This window comes from Terrapene carolina, unplaced genomic scaffold (assembly GCF_002925995.2).
Source record: "Terrapene carolina triunguis isolate 2854851 unplaced genomic scaffold, T_m_triunguis-2.0 Scaffold113, whole genome shotgun sequence".
Lineage (NCBI taxonomy): Eukaryota > Metazoa > Chordata > Testudines > Emydidae > Terrapene > Terrapene triunguis.
This window is the reverse complement of record NW_020664464.1, coordinates 19,200,988-19,220,846: the sequence shown is the minus strand read 5'-3', so window position 1 is coordinate 19,220,846 and position 19,859 is coordinate 19,200,988. Positions and strand designations below refer to the sequence as shown.

At 41.8% G+C, this 19,859-nt stretch overlaps 1 protein-coding gene across 2 annotated transcripts in view; it reads left to right on the top strand.

The window, feature by feature from the left end:
* Positions 1-12,371: 12,371 nt before the first annotated feature.
* The window catches only part of GOLM1 (golgi membrane protein 1), a 50,908-nt gene continuing 43,420 nt past the window's right edge, over positions 12,372-19,859 (top strand). The window contains exon 1 of one of the 2 annotated variants that reach the window (XM_029911721.1): positions 12,372-12,491. The gene's annotated coding sequence lies outside the window, so the exon portion shown is untranslated. Of the gene's footprint in view, positions 12,506-19,859 lie in introns of both variants that reach the window. The other variant, XM_026652373.2, reaches the window with a different exon arrangement.

Genomic DNA, 19,859 nt, shown 5'->3' with positions numbered 1-19,859 from the left:
TTGACCTTTTAAAATCCTGACTCATATTAGGTGTCTGGGGCCAGGGAATAAAGATTCATTTCTTGCCTGTCACACTTACGTTAAACCTATGATTGCCTTGATTTTTAGTGTTTGTGGGATTTACGCTTAAGCAACCTGAACGATATTCAAAACAAAGATTTTGATTGGGAGATGGCGTGATACATTGTTATAAAAGTTAGAAATTGCTGACTGCAGGGAGGCATGAATCCTGCTTCCTGCCTTTTGTCTAACTTTTCTTTAGGTGATTTAATACTGTCACTTTTCAGCTGTCTCTAGTGTAAGTAGCAGAGCCATGCATGAGAATTCTGCCTGTGCAGTGTCAGTAAAAAACTGTCATATGAGTTGTATATCTGTATCAACACAACACATTTTACAGTAACTCCTCACTTAACGTTGTAGTTATGTTCCTGAAAAATGCTACTTTATGTGAAATGATGTTTGATTTAGTTGGTGATGGTCCTGCTTTGAGCAGGGGGTTGGACTAGATGACCTCCTGAGGTCCCTTCCAACCCTGATATTCTATGATTCTGTGTTAAGATAATCCAATTTCCCCATAAAAATTAATCTAAATAGGGGATGGGGGTTAGGTTCCAGGGAAACTTTTTTTCACCAGACAAAAGACATTTTATATATATTGTGACAGATCCAGACCAGTGGGGTACAGGAGTCTGGTAGAGGGCAAATATACTGGTCACTGGATGAGTAGTTTTCTGTTCCCTGAGTGACCAGAGCAGGGGCTGCACTAGAATAATCAGGAACCTGCTAGAAACAGTTAAGGCAGGCAGGCTAATTAGGACACCTGGAGCCAATTAAGAAGAAGCTTCTAGAATCAATTAAGGCAGGCTAATCAGGGCACCTGGGTTTTAAAAAGGAGCTCACTTCAGTTTGTGGTGCGAGTGTGAGGAGCTGGGAGCAAGAGGCGCAAGGAGCTGAGAAGGTGTGCTGCTGGAGGACTGAGGAGCACAAGCATTATCAGACACCAGGAGGAAGATCCTGTGCTGAGAATAAGGAAGGTGTTTGGAGGAGGCCATGGGGAAGTAGCCCAGGGAGTTGTAGCTGTCATGCCGCTGTTACAGGAGACACTATAGACAGCTGCAGTCCACAGGGCCCTGGGCTGGAACCCGGAGTAGAGGGCGGGCCCGGGTTCCCCCCAAACCTCCCAATTGACCTGGACTGTGGGTTCTTCCAGAGGGGAAGGTCTCTGGGCTGTTCCCCAACCCACATGGTGAATCTCTGAGGCAAGATAATCCGCCAATAAGCACAGGACCCACCAAGATAGAGGAGGAACTTTGTCACTCTATATATATATATATACACACACATACAGAGAGAGAGACACACACACAGAGTATAAGTTTTAAACAAACAATTTAATACTGTACACAGCAATGATGATTGTGAAGCTTGGTTGAGGTGGTACAATGCCTTGTACTAAATGATGAACTAGCACTCGGCTGAGCCCTCAAGGGTTAACACATTGTTGTTAATGTAGCCTCACACTCTACAAGGCAGCACGAATGGAGGGAGGAGACACAATAGACACATGGCAGTGGCTGCAAACATTCCCTGCGGAAACTGAACCCATGCTGATGAACCCACGCTATCGTACTGGAGTGCACCACTCCCTCCACTTTCCAACGTGCTGGGGGGTGTGCATGTGTGTGTAAGACAGAGACACACACCGTGTGTGTGTGAGAGAGAGAAAGTGAGAGAGACAAATGCACCGTGTGTGTGTGAGAGAGAGAGAAAGAGACGCGCATTGCCACTTTAAGTACGCTGACCCCACTCTAAGTACGCTGCCTTTTTAAGTAGATCAACAAGTAGAGACAGCAGCTTTTGCCAGCAAGCTCCCACTGTCCTAAGCCATGTCATGTCCCCCCCGCTCTATGGAGATGGGGTGCAGGAGCAGGGGGGACACCCTGACATTAGCACCCCTCTCCCCCGCCCCTGCACAGCAAGCAGGAGGCTCCCAGGAGCAGCTCCAAGGCAGAGGGCAGGAGCAGCACAGGGCAGGGGGGCGAGGGACACCTGAATTGCCCAGGGAACTTAGGGGAGTTGATAGGGGGCTGCCAACCTACCTTGATTCCATGCCCCCACCAGCTAGCTCCAACAGGCTGCTCTTCCTGCAAGCAGTGGACAAAGCAGGCGGCTGCCAAACAATGTTATAAGGGAGCATTGCACAACTTTAAACGAGCATGTTCCCTAATTGATCAGCGATGTAAGAACGAAACAATGTTAAGCGGGACGACGTTAAGTGAGGAGTTACTTTATCATTAAAACAGAGCATACATGAGCTGGTTTAGTGTCTGATGCCGTTCCCTAGGTAGCTGATAGAAGGACCTTAATCAACTTCAACTGGAGTTGTATTGGGCCCTTAAACAAACAGGACTTCAGCCATTTTCTCCAAGTTACTGAAGAAATTTCAACTAATCCTGGAAGGAATGTCAGTTCAAGAGCTAGGAAATGTAGACTGAAAGTTAGTAAAGAATGTTTGAGATTGTAAACTAGAGAAACAAGAGACTGATCTTCAGGGTTCTCTCTCATTAATTACATGTAGAAGTGACTACCTGTGAAAAGTTTAGTGTAGGGATAGAATCCAATTTTCCAGGATGGCATTTAACTGTCCTAAACAGGAGACCATGTGTTCTCTTTCTGCAGTCCCCTGCCTCATTCACTACAAATCTTCCAACTTCTAAAATAAATGAGGTAAGGGTCACTTGGGTGAATCATGATTCTTCCACTCTTAGACCAAATGCTAGACTATAGTATCCTGTGTACCAACTGTGCTTACCCCCAACTAGTTTCACTGGACTCAGTACCTCCCAGTCTTCCCTTCAGGTGCTGTGACCAGGAGTGAATACAGTGACCCTAAACAGTCCGCTTAAAGCAAAGTACCATTTAATCTTAACAGTAGGAACAGCAAAGCAGAAGAGAATGGGATTTAAAAGAAACCAAAAGGCTTACATGCATAGCTATCTTGAAATGGAGACTTAGGAAAACGAACCTTTCCTCAAGACATTTCTAACTTCTGGCAGTCTGTCATGGGAATCAGTTCCCTCCAACCGTCCAGCTCCCTTCTCTCAAAAGTGCCTGTCCATCAAACCTCCTGAGGTTTTGATTTCCCCTCCCCTCACAGAGACTGAGTTTCTCCTCAGGAAAATCTGTCTGGCAGGGCCAGCATATAAAAGGAAATGGTTCTGCATTGTCCCTCAAGTGTTTGCAGAAAGGGGCCTATCAGGATTCACCTCCCTCTTCCTAGGTGCATTTTCTGACTAACCGGCACTGAATTAACTCAATATATGCAGACAGTAAACAGCGATAACTCGGTCAAGATACAATATTCATACATTATTACTGGCATCTCTAAATGCATCAGAGGCATTTATTATGCTCAATACCTAATGTTTGTTAAAGTTCCAATATGTCCTAGAAGTATCACTGAGAATTCATGTAATAAAGGCTTGTGTTCAATGCCAATGTGTTCCCAGCAAATGATAAACGTTGGTAAAAGCTTTGCTTTTATGTAGTGAAATTGCTCTGCCTCTTCTGAATAGAAAATACTCTTTGATCCATCACAACTCTGCTGTCTTTTGGCACTTCCATGTGAGTGCACCCTGCTTTCCCTGATATATCTCCTACATATTGCAATTATCGCACATCATGTTCTAACCAATCAATTGATTACTGATTTGGTTATTTTGTTCCCCACATCCCATAAGTTACTGATGCATATTTACAATCTTGCACTAGTTTAATTGCATGGTTTTGATTTGTACATGGAATATAATTGCAGGTGTCCTGCTCCTGAGAATTACAAGTGCTTAACCATGCTTACACAAACCTCTGGATGTAATCATCTTGGCAGCACAGCCCTAGCCACGCTACCCGATTACATAGTGTTTCCATGTATAGCCTTGGCTCCTTTGTCAACTCCAGTGCTCTCCAGGTTTGAGGGTGAGGCTCCCTTGTGTGTGCCTCAGTTTAATGCTGTGGAGGTCACATATAAGCAATTACCTGTCCACTTTTTATTGCTAACAGTCATGATTTTCCAACCCAGCCTGCTGATGTGTTTCATATTAGCATTAACAACATTAGGAGCTCTGTTCCTACTGGCCCCAAAGGATGCTTAGAATACAATTTAAAAAGAACACAGTGTTCCTTGTGCTTTCCCAAATACATGCTGTCGAAGAGTACAATGCAAGGTAAAACAAGTTAAAAAGGTTGCCAGCAAGTAATACATTTTAATCATCTTTGATTTTTTTCCCCTTCTTCTTTCTTTTATTATCTTGAAAATGTGGCATGAAATCCTGTCCACGTTGAAAGCAACGGTAAAACTTGCATTGACTTCAGTGGGCTGGGTTTTCACCTGTGATCTTTTGTCCTTCTTCATCTATCATAGATAAAATCAACAGGTTTTTCCTATATCAATAAGGTAAAGTTATTGACAGAGTCTCAGCTGGTGTAGCTGACTTAAACCAGCTGAAAATCTGGCCCATATACTATCGGAACATATCTTGACACTTCTGTTTATTATATTTGTATTGCAATAGCACCAAAAAAAGCCTTCCATCAGGAATGAGGCCCCATTGTGCTAGGAACTGCACACGCACATAGTAAGATGTAGTCCCAGTTCCAGCGAGCTTACAGTCCAAGGCCCCTATGCTGCAAAGATTTGTGCATGTGCTTAAATTTAAGCATGCATAATACTCTTTGCAGGATTGAGGCCTAATATAACAAGCAATATAGGAAGAATAGGGGAGTGATCTAATAGAACTATCTACAATTTTATATGCAAATTATGTTTACAGTTTTAAAATAGAATTAAAATGTAAACTATACCCTACTGCTCTTCAGCCCAATCATAATTAATTGGTGACTTATAGACATTATGGGAAAAGTGGCTATTGAGGAAGGATGATGCTAGTTTGGCTCTAGGAATAATATCTGCAAAAGTAGCACCAAAATACAGGGTCTGATTGTGGGCTTTTTGAAGTCAATATTAGAGTTTTCTCACTGATGTAAGTGGGGCAGGATTGGATCCACTTTTTTGTTTGACGAATGTATTACTTATCAGGTGCTATATTAACAAAATTCTGAACAACCCTTGATCATTACACCCCAGATAACTTACTTTATCAGATTATATTGATTATAAAATACTGTAGGTCAAACTTTGATTTTGTGAATAATACATTTGATAAGAGTTTTTACTTGGAGATTATGTATCTTAAAGGTACTATCAAGAATGATAGGAATAAAATTTACACATAACTTTGTCTTGGGTTATGGATGTGAATGTGTATTGCACCTCAAAGAACAAGATTCTTGTAAAGTTACTGGCTTTTTTAAGGAACAAGATCATTGAAGAGTGGCTGTGTTTCTAGGGGAGTCCCACAGGAATTGGTTCTTGGCTGTTCACTATTTAGCATTCATTGCTGACAAACTTTGCAGATGACATAAAGATTGGGGGATTGGTAAATAATGAAGAGGACAGGTCACTGTTATAGAGCAATCTGGATTAATTAGTAAACTGGGTGCAGGCAAACAATAAGCATTTTCAGTCTAAGATCATACATCTATGAACAAAGAATATAGGTGATACTTTCAGAATACTGTCTATCCTGGGAAACAAGGGACTCTAAAAGAATACTTGGAGGTCATGGTGTATAACCAGCTGAACTGATAAGTGCAACACTGTGATCAAAAGGACTAATGCAAACCTTGGATGTATAAACAAGGAAATCTCAGGTAGGAGTAGAGAGGCTATTGTACCTCTGTATTTGACACTTGTATGACCACTATTGAAATAATATGTCCAGTTCTGGTGTCCATAATTCAAGAAGGATGTTCAAAAATTGGAGAGGGTTCAGAGAAGACCTATGAGAATGATTAAAGGATCAGAAAACATATACCTTAAAGTGAAAGATTTAAGAAGCTCAATCTGCTTAGTCTACCAAAGAGAAAGTTAAGGGGGTGACTTGATCAGTCTATAAGTACCTACATAAGGAAAAGAGATTTTATAATAGAAGACTTCAATCGATCAGACAAAGGCATAACAAGATCTAACGGCTGGAAGTTGAAGCTAAAAAAATTCAGACTAGAAATAAGGCACAATTTTTTTTAATTATGGGTAATTAATCATTGGAAAATTTTACCAAGGGTTGTGGTGGATTCTCCATTACTGGTAATTTTTAAAGCAAGATGCCTTAATTTAAACAATATGCTCTAGTTTAAGTACAGCTATTGAACTTGAAGCAGGAATTAATACATGGAATCTTATGGACTATGTCATGCAAGAGGTCAGACTAGATTACCACAGTAGTACTTCTGCCCTTAAAATCTATGAAGCTGTACATATGTGCAACTGTGCTGACAAAATGGCATTCTGGCTTTGATGGTGGTGAGCACCCAGTGGAAGAGCTAGGATTTTGTACTAATATTTCTAAGATCTGGTTCAGTTTTTGTTGTTCGGGCAGGCTTAATTTCAGTCCTATCAACACATTTGTACAAGGTCCGGAAAACCCTTTCTCTCTTAATTCTTCCTGAGAATGAAGAACAGTTGTTGCTTTAAAAATAATTATCCTAACTTTTGCAAGGAAATTGTTTGTACAATTTTGTTACCTGTATGGAAAACTTTTAATGCATAATTTCTATTGCAAATCATGAAAAATCTCTTGGACTACAGATATACCATACTGCAGCATTCAAAGACCAAGAAACTCTTCACTAAAACAGTCTCTCAGTGCCTTTATACTGTAAATACGTTATCGCTTTCCATACTACCCGAAACCACTTCACTCTTTTATGAATATAAGCAGAGAACATTAATATCCCTTTATTTAAGAAACCCTTGCATTATATATTACATTATCCAGTCAATGGATCCTAATCATGGCATCTTTTGTATAGCACTTTGAAGATGCTAGCACTACATAGGTGCTAATTATAAATTACTACTGGTGTTTGAAAAAGCCACACTCCCACTCACTATTGCAACTAGGAAGCATTCTGTGCTGAGCCCACAGCCTAAAACATCATTTTCTGAAGAATTTTAAAAATAACTGCTTCCAGCCTTTGATTGTGAAAGTAACCTACCAAATGTAAACTGATGCAGTATTGTGTTCCTGAATCTGTAGGCAGAAAGCTCCAATGCTTCTCCTGCTCCTCATAGTTTTCCCAAGCAGCTACAGAATGAAATTGAAAAGTATCTGAATAGTTTGGTTGCTGGTGTTCAGAACCCTGTTGGCCACCGTGAAACTGACAAGACTTATTTATTTTGATTGAGAGTATATGCCCACCCTAAGCTCCGGACACCCATATAAAATATTTCTAAAATACCCACAAAAATATTAAGTGACACTATCAACCAGTAAAACTCCCAGCCCAACAAAGTTTACAGATAAAACTCACCCACTTAGAAAAATACTGAGAAAATAGATTTGCCATTTTAGTTTCACTTTGCTGCTGCTTGGGAAAGCTCTGAGCAGCAGCACAGACAGACACAGGAAGATCTGTACATTAGGTACAACCAAACAATGGAAATTGGATGAGGGATAGACTAGCTGAGATCTCCCAACCTCCACTTCTAATAGTTGCCAGGAGGACTAGGATAGCAGAGATCCCCTCACTCAGACAGCTGCTTTGCTCTTCCTCTTCACAGGTTGATGCCTCCCTTTTTAAAATGTAATGCAGGACATTTAGGTCCCAATCCTGCAAACACTTTTCCATTGACTTTTCCATTAATCAATGGGATTACTCACATGAGTAAAATTATGCCCATGCAAACATGTTTGCAGGATTGGGGCTTTAGTTGCTATGGGATAATACAAGCAGCTGCATGGGATGGTTTGATGGTACATAATTCTCCTCCTTCCCAACAAATTTCAAACTTTTTGATGCTAAGAGCTGCAGAATGAGGGGTTTTTTTGTTAAGTGTTTACTCTTTGTTCAGATAGAAATTGCATTCTTTTTACTAAATCTTCTGCATAAAATCCATTATTGGACATTTTGTCTCTCAATAATTACTTCTGTCAATAATCTTCAAAGTTTTCCATGTACTTCATTGTCTGTAAAAGGATGTGTTACAGTACCTTGATAAACTACTTTCCTTCTGCTGTTCTATTTCTTTTGTCCCACTGTTTGAAAGAGGAATCCAGGATGAAGAAAAACATTTATAACTAGCACAATGTAGTTAGTAACTGATCCCCTCTCCTATGGCTTACAGACTTTGAAGTAAAGGTGAATTCCAGAGTAATGGGAAATATTATGTAACTGCATAATAATTTTCAAAATGTGTGAACTAATTCAAGATGTTAAGTAAGAAAATAATAAGCTGCACCCATATGGAAATTTGTAAAGGAAATGTGAATTTTTAAAAAGTGGCCTCTAACTATGGGCACCTCTGTTTTTTTGGGTACTGAACTTTTCAGACATGAGTGTCTCAGGTTGGGCATCCAGATACTGAGGTATTCAAAATCAATGGCCATTATCAGCTAGTTATCTTCACTTATGTCTTTTCCAGTCTATGCTAGTTGAAGTAAAAATGTGGGTCAAACGAACACAAATACCGGCTATGGGATAGTGCTGGCTGGTGACTTAACAGGGATAAATGTGAACTTTTAAAACCTGAATTTGATACAATTGAACTCACATCTTTACAGTGACCACAATATTCAAAAGAAATATTGTTTACAAATAAAGTGGTGGGACTCGGGAGACTGGAGAACTCAGGAGATTGATAAAGGAAGTGATATGGAGACATGGTGGGGTACCATGGTGAAACTCCCATGGCTACTGCCCATGGTCTGTATCACTTTGGTAGGTAAATAGATAGAGCCCTTGTTTTTCATTTTATTTCATGTTATTTGGCATTTGTGAAAAATAACTTGTAAAATGAAATAAAACAAACAAACAAACCAAAACTACCCCACAGTGGCAGCTTCTGTCTTGTGGTGTGGGTCCAGCTCCCCACTCCAGGCATTGTAAGCTAGTGCACAGGGTCACAGTGCTACTCATGTTTGGACCATCTGCCCCTCTATGAAGATGGTGGGGTGGCTTCAGCCAAATTTGAATGAGCGGCATTGCGACCTAGTATGTGAGGCACAGCATACATAGGGTGAGATCACCTTGCGAACCCTCCGGCAGGGCCTCCCATTCTGGACCCTGCCTCCAGGGCATCCGAAGATAAAACTAAAGTAGAACCTCAGAGTTATGAACACCTTGGGAATGGAGGTTGTTCATAATTCTGAAATATTTGTAACTCTGAACAAAATGTTATGGTTGTTCTTTCAAAAGCTTACAACTGAACATTGACTTAATACAGTTTTGAAACTTTACTATGCAGAAGAACAATGATGCTTTTAACCATCTTAATTTAAATGAAACAAGCACAGAAATATTTTCCTTATCTTGTCAAATCTTTTTTTAAACCTTCTCTATTTTTTTAAAAAGAACAGGAGTACTTGTGGCCCACGAAAGCTTATGCTCTAATAAATTTGTTAGTCTCTAAGGTGCCACAAGTACTCCTGTTCTTTTTGCGGATACAGACTAACACGGCTGCTACTCTGAAATCTATTTTTTTAGTAGTTTACATTTAACACAGTACTGTATTTCAATTTTAAGTAATCCTCTTGCTTCCTTTTAGTGTTTGTTATCCATGGAAAAAAATGCCAGCCCAAAAGCCCACTGATTTTAATGTCCATTCAAATAGCACTAAAAAGAATGCTGCAGTAAAACATACCAGCACTAGTCTTTATAATGACAATTAAAAATAAGTATCCAAACTTAACTTTCCTGCTTAAGTACTACAGGATAAACTATGTAGACTTGAAAAAATCTTTAATGGTACCCTGCTTGAGGTTGCTAACACACTTTTTTGCTGCCAAGGTGCATAGCTCTTGAAGCATCATTAGGTTCATTGGTGTGGCTTCAGGCTGTTGTCTTCAATTGCTTGAACAGGCAGCGAAGCACTCTTCTGCTTGCATGTGTGGGATCTTCTTGGTGTTTCTCCCCCTCCTTCTTGTCACTGTCAATGTCACTGTCCATTTCTCTGTGCTGTTTCTCGTACTGATTCAATTATCTCATGGTCACTAACAGGGCCGGCTCTAGGTTTTTTGCTGCCCCAAGCCAAAAAACAAAACAAAACCAAAAAAACCAACAACAACCCTCCCGGAATGCCGCCCCTGGAATTGTGCTGCCCCAAGCACGTGCTTGATTTGCTGGTGCCTAGAGCCGGTCCTGGTCGCTAAGAATAGGGTGTTCATGCTCATATTTATCTGCGTTTAGCCATTCCTTCCTGTTCCTCTGTAGTGATATCCAAGAGCTGTTGCTCTTTAGAAACTTTTAGTTGTTTTATTTCCATCTGATCCTTGTTTTCCCAATTATCAGTTTCAGTGTTATCAATACATGGTCAAAGTTTATTCCATGAGCGTCTCAAAGACTCAGAGCCAATCTCACTCCAAGACTTGCACACATGTAGACAGCATCTTTGATTGCCAGCTGTTTACAAAAATCTGTAAGATTCAAATCACATTGATCCCAGTAATAATTGCCATAAGAGGTTTCATTTGTATCTATGTTTCATGTTTTCCAGAATGCCTTGGTCCATTGGCTGACCGTTTGTGATGTTTGGTGGCAAAAGCAAACACCGAATGCTTCCATCAATAGATTTTCAATGGCAGGGTGAGATGGAGCATTATTCATCAGTAGCACAGCTCGGCTAGGTAAAGATTTTGACATAAGGCAGTCTTTTACAAGTGGAACAAAGTTTTTTAAAAAACAGTCGGTAAAAATGCCATCCATCAAAGCACTGCACTGGCTGTAGTAATGGATGGGTAGAGCTGACACAGTGATGTCTGCAAAGCAGCGAGGTTTCACTTTTGTGAACGAACAGCAAAGGGAGACATGATCTTGACCAGATCTTTACTGGATTTGAAATTCTTTGCCTGTTTTTCTGAACGATCTACCAGAGTCTTGTTTGGAAGCAGATGCCAGTACTGGCCCATCTCGTCACAGTTAAGCACTCAGTCCTGGGTAAGTTTGTACTGTTCAATAAATGATTTGAAAGTGGTTTTTAAATTCACCAGTGGCATTCGAGTCAGCTGTCAGAGACTCCTTGCATCCCCAACTGCTGTATTCCATGCCACCATGTGCTTGCTTTAAAATTGTCCTCACCTTTGTCTGGATACATTTCTCAGTAGAGTAATAGTCTTTTTTGTTACTATCACACCGGGTATAGGCATGCCTTTTGATCTTGCTCTTGCAAATCACAGATGCAGTGCCTTATTAAAATCAGCAACTTTGTGTAAATCTCTGGTCCTCAAACTTTTGTACTGGTGACCCCTTTCACATAGCAAGCCTCTGAATGCGACCCCCTCTTTTAAATTAAAAACACATTTTTATATATTTAACATCATTATAAATGATGGAGGCAAAACAAGGTTTGGGGCGGAGGCTGACAGCTTGTGACCCCGAGGGGCCCCGACCCCCAGTTTGAGGTAAATACACCTGTTTTTTACTGCTTCACTGTCTTTGGCTTCTTTTGCAAATTGCTTTATTTTTTCCTGGCTTTTCCGAATATCAGTGATGGTTGATTTTCTGATACCCTATTCTACTCCTATGTGGCTGAGGCTAACACCATGGCATTGTCAAGTTTTTAAAATATTTCTAGCTTTATGTCAATTGAAAGTGTGACATGTTCGTACTTGCCACTGCTTGCCATTCTGCTTAGTCATGCAGTATTTGCTTTATTATTTTTTATCTCTGCTGATGCATGATTGCGTACTTCTAGGTCCAGATGAGGTGTGTGGGTTGACCGGTCAGTTCGTATCTCTGAGGTTCTACTGTAAATTCCAAACAAAAGAAACCAAACGAAACATTGGAAAAACATCCCAAGAATGTCAGGGGGCTCCATAACCCAGGAGCGCTGTCCATAATCACCACTGCCGGAGCGGTGGGGGCGTTTTGGTGGTGCTAGGGGGCAGATGGGAAGGTTTCCTCCTATTTCCTGCTACTAGGTGTCTGCCTTGGTCAAGATATGGCCGGGCCTCAATGTCTGCACGGCTGCCCGAGGCTGGTGCAATGGGGCGGTTGTGGCACTGGGGCTGCCTCTGCAGCGGGCACATGGGGGGAGCCCTGGCTACTGTCCCTGTGCCGCGAGGGTGCGATAGACACGCGTGGGGCCTGGCCCCGGGGCGCAGCAGCGTGAGCGTGAAGCCGGCTGGTGCCCGGAGGGGCGGAGGGAGCTGCCCAACCTGCCTGGGAGCGCTCAGCTCCCTCCCCGTTCATTGGCAGGCTCCCCTCGCCGCGCTTCCTGCTCTGTTCGCCTCGCCGCCAGCCGCAGCAGCCCCTGCCGCCAGCAGCCGCCCCTTCCTCCGGGGGCCGCGGGGACGTTGCTGAGAGCCGGGAAGGTGCTGCGGGCCGGGCTGTCTCCCAGGAGCGGGCCGTGCCGCGCCGCGGCGAGCAGCGCTGCAAGCGGCGGAGAAAGGTGAGTAAGTCTCGGTGCCGCCGCTTTGCGGGGCTCCCCCACCCCGACTCCTCCTGCCCTTCCCCCGCGGCGGGAGCGCGTCCCTGCGGGGACTGCCTCGGTCCCGGGCCGGGCTCCTGCTTGGCTCGCTCCTTGCTGAACCCAATGCCTCGGCTGGAACGTGCGCGAGGAGAGCAGCCTGGCCATGGAGGGAAGGGGACCAGTTCCCCTCCCCCCTGCAGCTTTGGGGGGGGGGAGGGCGGTCAGCAGGCTGGCCTGGAGGGAGCCCCATGTGATACGGTCCCTCGCAGAGATTGTGTCAGTCAGCTGCCATGTAGCTAATCCCTACTCCGCAGAGAGCTGGCAAAGTGTTTCTCGGCTCTTGCAGACTCTCTCTGGTGGGGAGTTTCTTCACCCACCACTGAAATGCAGCCACCTCTTGGGGGTGGGGTGGGGCATTTAAGTGTGCAGCCAACTATACTGAGGTGCAGCTCCCTGATTGGTGCAGGGATGGTGAGAAGTAAGAGAAGGAAGCAAAGTACCACAAGGCTACTCTGGAAAAGTGTCACCTTCTGATTCTGTTCCAGAAAGGGATTTGGGGAGGGGGTTCATCCTTTCTCCTGGGCTTGTCTATGGAAAAAGGGGCAACCCAGAGGCTGGATTTTAGCACGTGGAGTGGAGACTTGGCTAGGGGAAGGAGTGGTTGGAAAAATAAACTTGCTCAGTCATGGTAATTATCAGATGGGGTTCACTGCCAGATTGTGAATGTTTCATGTTTATTTTTATCTAGGGCTTGGCTACACTGGCAGTTTACAGCGCTGCAACTTTCTCGCTCAGGGGTGTGAAAAAACGCCTCCCTGAGCGCAGCAAGTTTCAGCTCTATAAAGTGCCAGTGTAGACAGTGCACCTGCGCTGGTAGCTACGCCCCTTGTGGAGGTGGGTTTTTTTTTTAGAGTGCTTTTGCATTGCCTGTGTAGACTAGCCCTTAGAACCTCTGCTTAGACTGGTGAGGGCATGTGTGTGTGCACATATTTATTTACATTATATACATTTTTGTGTATTTATATATAATATCCACTCCTGAGCAGGGAAGGAGAACTAATAATGGGTGACATTAAGAAGGCTGTGTTTAATGCCTATTTTTCTTCAGTCTTTTCTTAAAAATGTCACAGATACTCAACATAAGTAATATTAAAGTGGGGGAGAAACAGATTTCAGAATAGGGAAAGAGCAGGGTAAAGAATATTCAGCTAAATTAGATGTATTCAAGGTAGCAGGACCTGATGAAATTTATCCTAGGCTATTTAGGGAACTAGCTGAAGCAATCTCAGAACCATTAGTGATTGTCTTTGAGAACTCATAAAGCATATGGGTGAGGTCGCAAACAACTGGAGAAAGGCAAACATACTACCTATCTTTAGAAAGGAGAACAAAGGGAACCTGAGTAATTATAGACCAGTCAGCTTAACTTTGATACCTGGAAAGATACTGGAACAAATCACTGAATAATCAACTTGTAACCATCTAGACAATAATAAGTAATAGGCGGCATGGATTTGTCAAGAACAAATCATGCCTAACCAACTTAATTTCCTTCTTTGACAGGGTTACTGGCCTAATGGATGGGGAAAACAGTAGATGTGATAGATCTTAATTTTAGTAAGGCTTTTGACACAGTCCTACATGACTTGCCCATAAGCAAACTAGGAGAATGTGGTCTCTATAAAATTACTATAAGGTGAGTGCATAACTGGTTGAAAGATCATACTCAAAGAGTAGTTATAAATGGTTCTCTGTGAAACGGGGAGGGTGTTTCTAGTGGGGCCTTACAGGGGTCTGTCCTGAACTATTCAGTATTTTCAGTAATGACTTAGAAAGGAGAGTATGCTTATAAAATTTGCAGATGACATTAAGCTGGGAGGGTTTGCAAGAATTTTGAAGGAGAGAATTAGAATTCAAAATAACCGTGACAAATTGGAGAATTGATGTGAACTCAACAAGATGAAATTAAATAAAGACAAGTGCCAGAGTATCAAGAAGAAGAGGTTAGGGACCCTGCCCTAACCTAACTGTTGCATGGATTCTAAATATCCACTGTTCTGTTACTAAGGACTTCCTACTTTTAAAATTTCTCCCACTTGATAAGGCACTCCCCCAAAAGCATGTGAAATCAGTTGTCTAGTACAGTGTTTCTCAACGACCACTCCGTGGACTGGCGCCAGTCCCTGAGATCTCCCTGATACAGTTTAAGAAGGCAGCAAGTCCCTGCTATCAAAAAGGTTGAGAAACACTGGTAAACTGTTGAGTTGAGTTGTTGACATCATGCAAGATGCCTAGACAAAGAAGTAAACAATTGGGAGCCACACTGGTCTTTGCTTACACTAGAAACCCAGAACAATTTAGGGATTTGAAGGCCTATTCCTATCTTTAACTCGGCTTGATCATGGGATGCGTCCCTTTCACTTAGGGCTAATCTACACTGGCAACGCTAAAGCGCTGCCACGGCAGTGCTTTAACATGGCTTGTGTAGTCATGGCAGAAGTGCTGGGAGAGAGCTCTCCCAGCGCTCTTAAAAAAAACCCACCCTCATGAGAGGTGTAGCTACCAACGGTGAGAGTGCGGCTCCCAGCGCTGGTGCACTGTTTACACTGGTGCTTTACAGCGCTGAAACTTGCTGAGCTCAGGGGTGTGTTTTTTCACACCCCATGAGCAAGAACGTTGCAGCGCTGTAAATTGTCAGTGTAGACAAGCCCTTAAATTAACAACAGTTTGCTTAGCAGAAGGTGTTAAGAGGCAACATGTAGTGGTTGCAATGTTAATGCTTTTCTGAGGCCTTGGCTACACTCGCGGATTCACGGCAGCGCTGTGAAGCGCGAGTGTAGTCGCGCCGCCAGCGCTGCGAGAGCTCTCTCGCAGCGCTGCAAGTACTCCACCTCTCCGAGGGGAATAGCTTGCAGCGCTGCGAGGGAGCGTGCAGCGCTGCAGGCGCTGATTACACTGGCGCTTTACAGCGCTGCGCTCAGGGGGGGTGTTTTTTCACACAAGTGCAGCGCTGTGAATTGCCAGTGTAGCCAAGGCCTAAGAAGAGAACTTCCCCGGGTTCCAATCAAATGCCATATGCAGTGGCATTAGAAGAGAGAGACTGCAGCATCACTTTGGTGCTTTTTTTCTAGACATCCCTTTTACTCTCCTAACATTGTTTTATGTGGCATTTTTGTGGACTTGAGGCATTGTGAGATTCCGTTTTAGATGGTGGTATTAAATGGCACATTAAAAGTAAAAATCATATTGTATAAAACTTTCCAATTCCCTGCTACTAGTCACACCCTAGGTTATTAAAACTGAAAACATAAGAAATCCGGTTTATGGGGATTATTTATGGTGATTTTACTCTTTTGAATTTTGTTGCTTGTGCAATTAAGCTATTCAGTCTTGCTTTCATTCATAGTCAATTTCACTTTCAGGTTCTCAATGTTGCAAATAAATCAAAGGGAATATTTATTTAAAACAACAGTTGCTGTTGGATTTTCTAAATCAGTTGTGAAAACACTTTTATTGGCTGTTAATTTTTGAAATGTATATGTAATTCTGAAACTTCAAACTATTTTGAGCCACAAACCTCTCTAGGTTCTGCTATCTATTAAGTATAGGGAGGACAAAATTGTTAAAGCAATTAGTTCTACTTTTGGCATCTCAGAGGGTATTAAATTAAAGGAGAAAATAAATATTCCTTGATTTAAAGTAATAGAGTAGTGGTAACAAAGAAAGAAGGAATAGTACATTTCAGTATTTCCTGGTTATTTTAATAAGCTATTTGTGGCTTAAGTTCTCTCTTTTATCATGGCTCTGAGACCGTGAATCACAGGGGTTTCATATGATGCTTGCATCAGAATGATCAAAATGTTAAGCAGTTTAATTTGCTATGCTCTCTAAATGTTACCCATTCATTTCCTGTGGACTTTAAAAAGAGGTAATTTGATAGTTTGAACAAATATTGACTCAATGACATCACTCAACATCTGATATATTATTTTTATTTTTATTTTTTATGATGACTGCCATCTTGGATCAAACCAGTGGCCCTCCTAGGGACAAGCACTCTGGACAGTGGCTATTGCCAGATGCTTTAGAGCAGTGGTTCTCAACCAGGGGTATGCATACCCCTGGGGATACATAGAGGTCTTACAGGGGGTACATCAACTCATCTAGATATTTGCCTAGTTTTACAATGGGCTACATAAAAAGCACTAGCAAAGTCAGTACAAACTAAAGTTTCACACAGGCAGGACTTGTTTATACTGCTCTATACTATATACTGAAATATAAGTACAATATTTATATTCCAGTTGATTTATTTTATAATTATATGGTAAAAATGAGGAAGTAAGAAATTTTTCGATAATAGTGTGGTGTGACCCTTATATTTTTGTATATTTTTGTCTGATTTTGTAAGCAAGTACGGTAACTCCTCCGGGGTCCGCCGGTGGGTGGGAGGCGCTGTGGGGGAGCATGGGGGGCTGCCAGCCGTGGACAAAGCAGGCGGCCAAATGACATAATAGAGGAGCATTGCACAACTTTAAATGAGGATGTTCTGTAATGGAGCAGGGACGTAACATCAAAATAACGTTAAGCAAGCGGACGTTAAGTGTGGAGTTACTGTAGTTTTTAAGGGAGGTGAAACTTGGGGTTCACAGGACAAATCAGATTCCTGCTATGTGTTTTCTCAGTGTTTTCCTGTATATGTTTATGCAGGTAACTGGACACATGAATCTCATGATAATACCTGTATGATGGGGCTTACTTACTTACTTAATGTGACTTGCTTACCCATGAATCAAAAAACTACTTACATAGCAATTGAAATAACTATATGTTGTACCACCAGACATCTACATTGTACAAATTAATATCTATATAATCATGTTTGTAACATTTACTAGGCTGCTTGCTTAGTTGTGTAACAAACTGTTTCAAATATGCAGTGCTATCTAGGTACTTTAAGCAGGCATAAACAGAGATAACAGTTTAACAGACTCTTACTCACCAAATGGGCAAAACTACATCTCTATTGCTGTTTTCAAGGTGAAAGTTTTGCTGCCTGTTAACTGAAAGGGTCCTTTCTCCCTCATTCTCTGTTGGGAATGCTTGCTTTTAACCATGGGTCCTTCTTTGTTCTAAAAATAATAACTTCCTAGTAAAAGAATGTTATTTTACTTTTTGATGAATCTTCTGATTTTTAGTAGTTTGGGATCCTGTTCTTGTAACTTTCAAAACTTTAAAGAGATCCCCTTCAGGTCTATCTACTTAGCCTGTAAGCTTTTGGGGAGAAGACTGTCTTCATGTGGTAAGATTTTTGTTTTGTTTTTTGATAGCATCTTCCACAATAAGGCCTTGATCCTGATTTGGGGTCTGGGATACTAACTTAATATAAACACTAAACTCTCAGACAAGTATAGAACAATGTTTCCATGAATATTAACTGTTTAAATCCAAGCAACCTTTTATGGAGTTTCCAGAGAGACAAACCCATTAACAATGCAGTTCTTATGGTAAAATCAGGACTTCTGATGAGAACCATATATAAGCAATGGGCTATCAAATTTGTGCATCGTAACAATCTATCAAATCCTTTGAAATCCCTTTTGAGCTTTCTAGCCATTCCACATGGGAAGGTGAATGCTGAATTTACAGTTCCTTCATTTGAACAGTGTGGCTGCCTTACTAGCAGTTAGTCAGCCAGTCTGTCTCCAAAGTAAATTATTCTGGCTTGCAAAATGACTTGTCTCTTCTACCTCAAACTGCCAAATCCCCCACCCACCAACTTAATGACACTTTATGAAATAATTGGAATGAATGTTGCAATATGCTTTGCAATATCTCGTGCCATATTGTCAGGTTTCAGAGTAGCAGCCGTGTTAGTCTGTATCCGCAAAAAGAACAGGAGTACTTGTGGCACCTTAGAGACTAACAAATTTATTAGAGCATAAGCTTATGCTCTAATAAATTTGTTAGTCTCTAAGGTGCCACAAGTACTCCTGTTCTTTGTGCCATATTGTATAATCTTTCAGTGTTTGCAAGTAAGCAAACGAGTAAGATATAACTAAATACAGAGAATAAGTTAAAAATGAAAGTTTCATTTTGCTTGTAATTTGAGGTGATATTAAGCTAGATTTCAAATGTATATAAAAAACAATTACTCCATTTCACTTAACTAATGTGTCAGTGTGAATCATCCCTCTCTTGCCACCTCTTATCTTCGTCACGGATGAGAGCTTTTTGACTTTTTCCAAATGCTATGTAAGAGGAGTAAAGGTTTCCCACGGCTTTGCTGGAGCCTCCCTGAGAAGGACAGGTAGCATTCCACTACATAGTGACACATATTCCCATATGTCCCTTCACTTCATGCACTGACTAAATTGTCACTGTATTTGTCTCTCTCTTTTGGCCCCTGTCGCTTTGTTGTTCTTGTGTCGTCTTGTGTTTCATTTTTATAAACTTTCCCCCCCTTTTTGCTGCTCCTTCCATGACGGCTTCCACTCCGTGTAGCTACACAGTGCCTGTGGTGGCCCCTTGGGACTGTGCTGTAGATTTTCTTGATCCTGCGCCATGTGCAGTGAAACCAATGGCTGACTTCTGTTTGGTGGTGCCACCGTCCCCCTGCACATGTGAAGTGCTCCCATAGCCAGCTGACTATATTTAAGGCTTTGTTGTTCCAATTAAGCCACACATGGGTTTTTTTATAGCAGGGAGGGAAGGCAGGTGTCTTTCAAGAAGCCACACTATTTCCTGTTGCAGCAAAGACAGGACAGATACAGGGTTATACAACTTTATCTGGCATTGCTTCTGCCCTGCTTGCTATTCAAACCCTAAAATAGTCTGGTACTTTGTGCATTCCCCTATCCCTCTTGAGGTTGGGGAAAGAAAAAAGAACAGGTGTTGCTTAATTGGAACAACAAAACCTTAAACATTGTGTCAACTATTTTTAAAGCAGGCTCTACTAGGGCACTGTAATACTGGTAAGCAATAAAATCGATTTCTCTGCTGTTCACTAGCTGCTGATATCCTCTTTCACCCTCTCTGTGATTTGGTTTACTTCCATCCATAGATCTGCTGGGAATTTCCACCATCATTAAATACTTAATAAGGTAGACACTGGGAATTGCATCCCATTGGGATAGCTAGTTGGTCTTTTTATTAAAAACACACCTATTCAGAGAATGTATGAAATATTAATAGAGAATCCATCCCATTCAAATTGGGGCAGTGTCCCCAAACTCTGTGTTTGCTATCCATACCCACTGCATCAGGCTCACTTCTGTTTGTGAAATTCCAGCACCACACAGAATCTTAGATGTAGCTTCTTTCAGAGAAGATA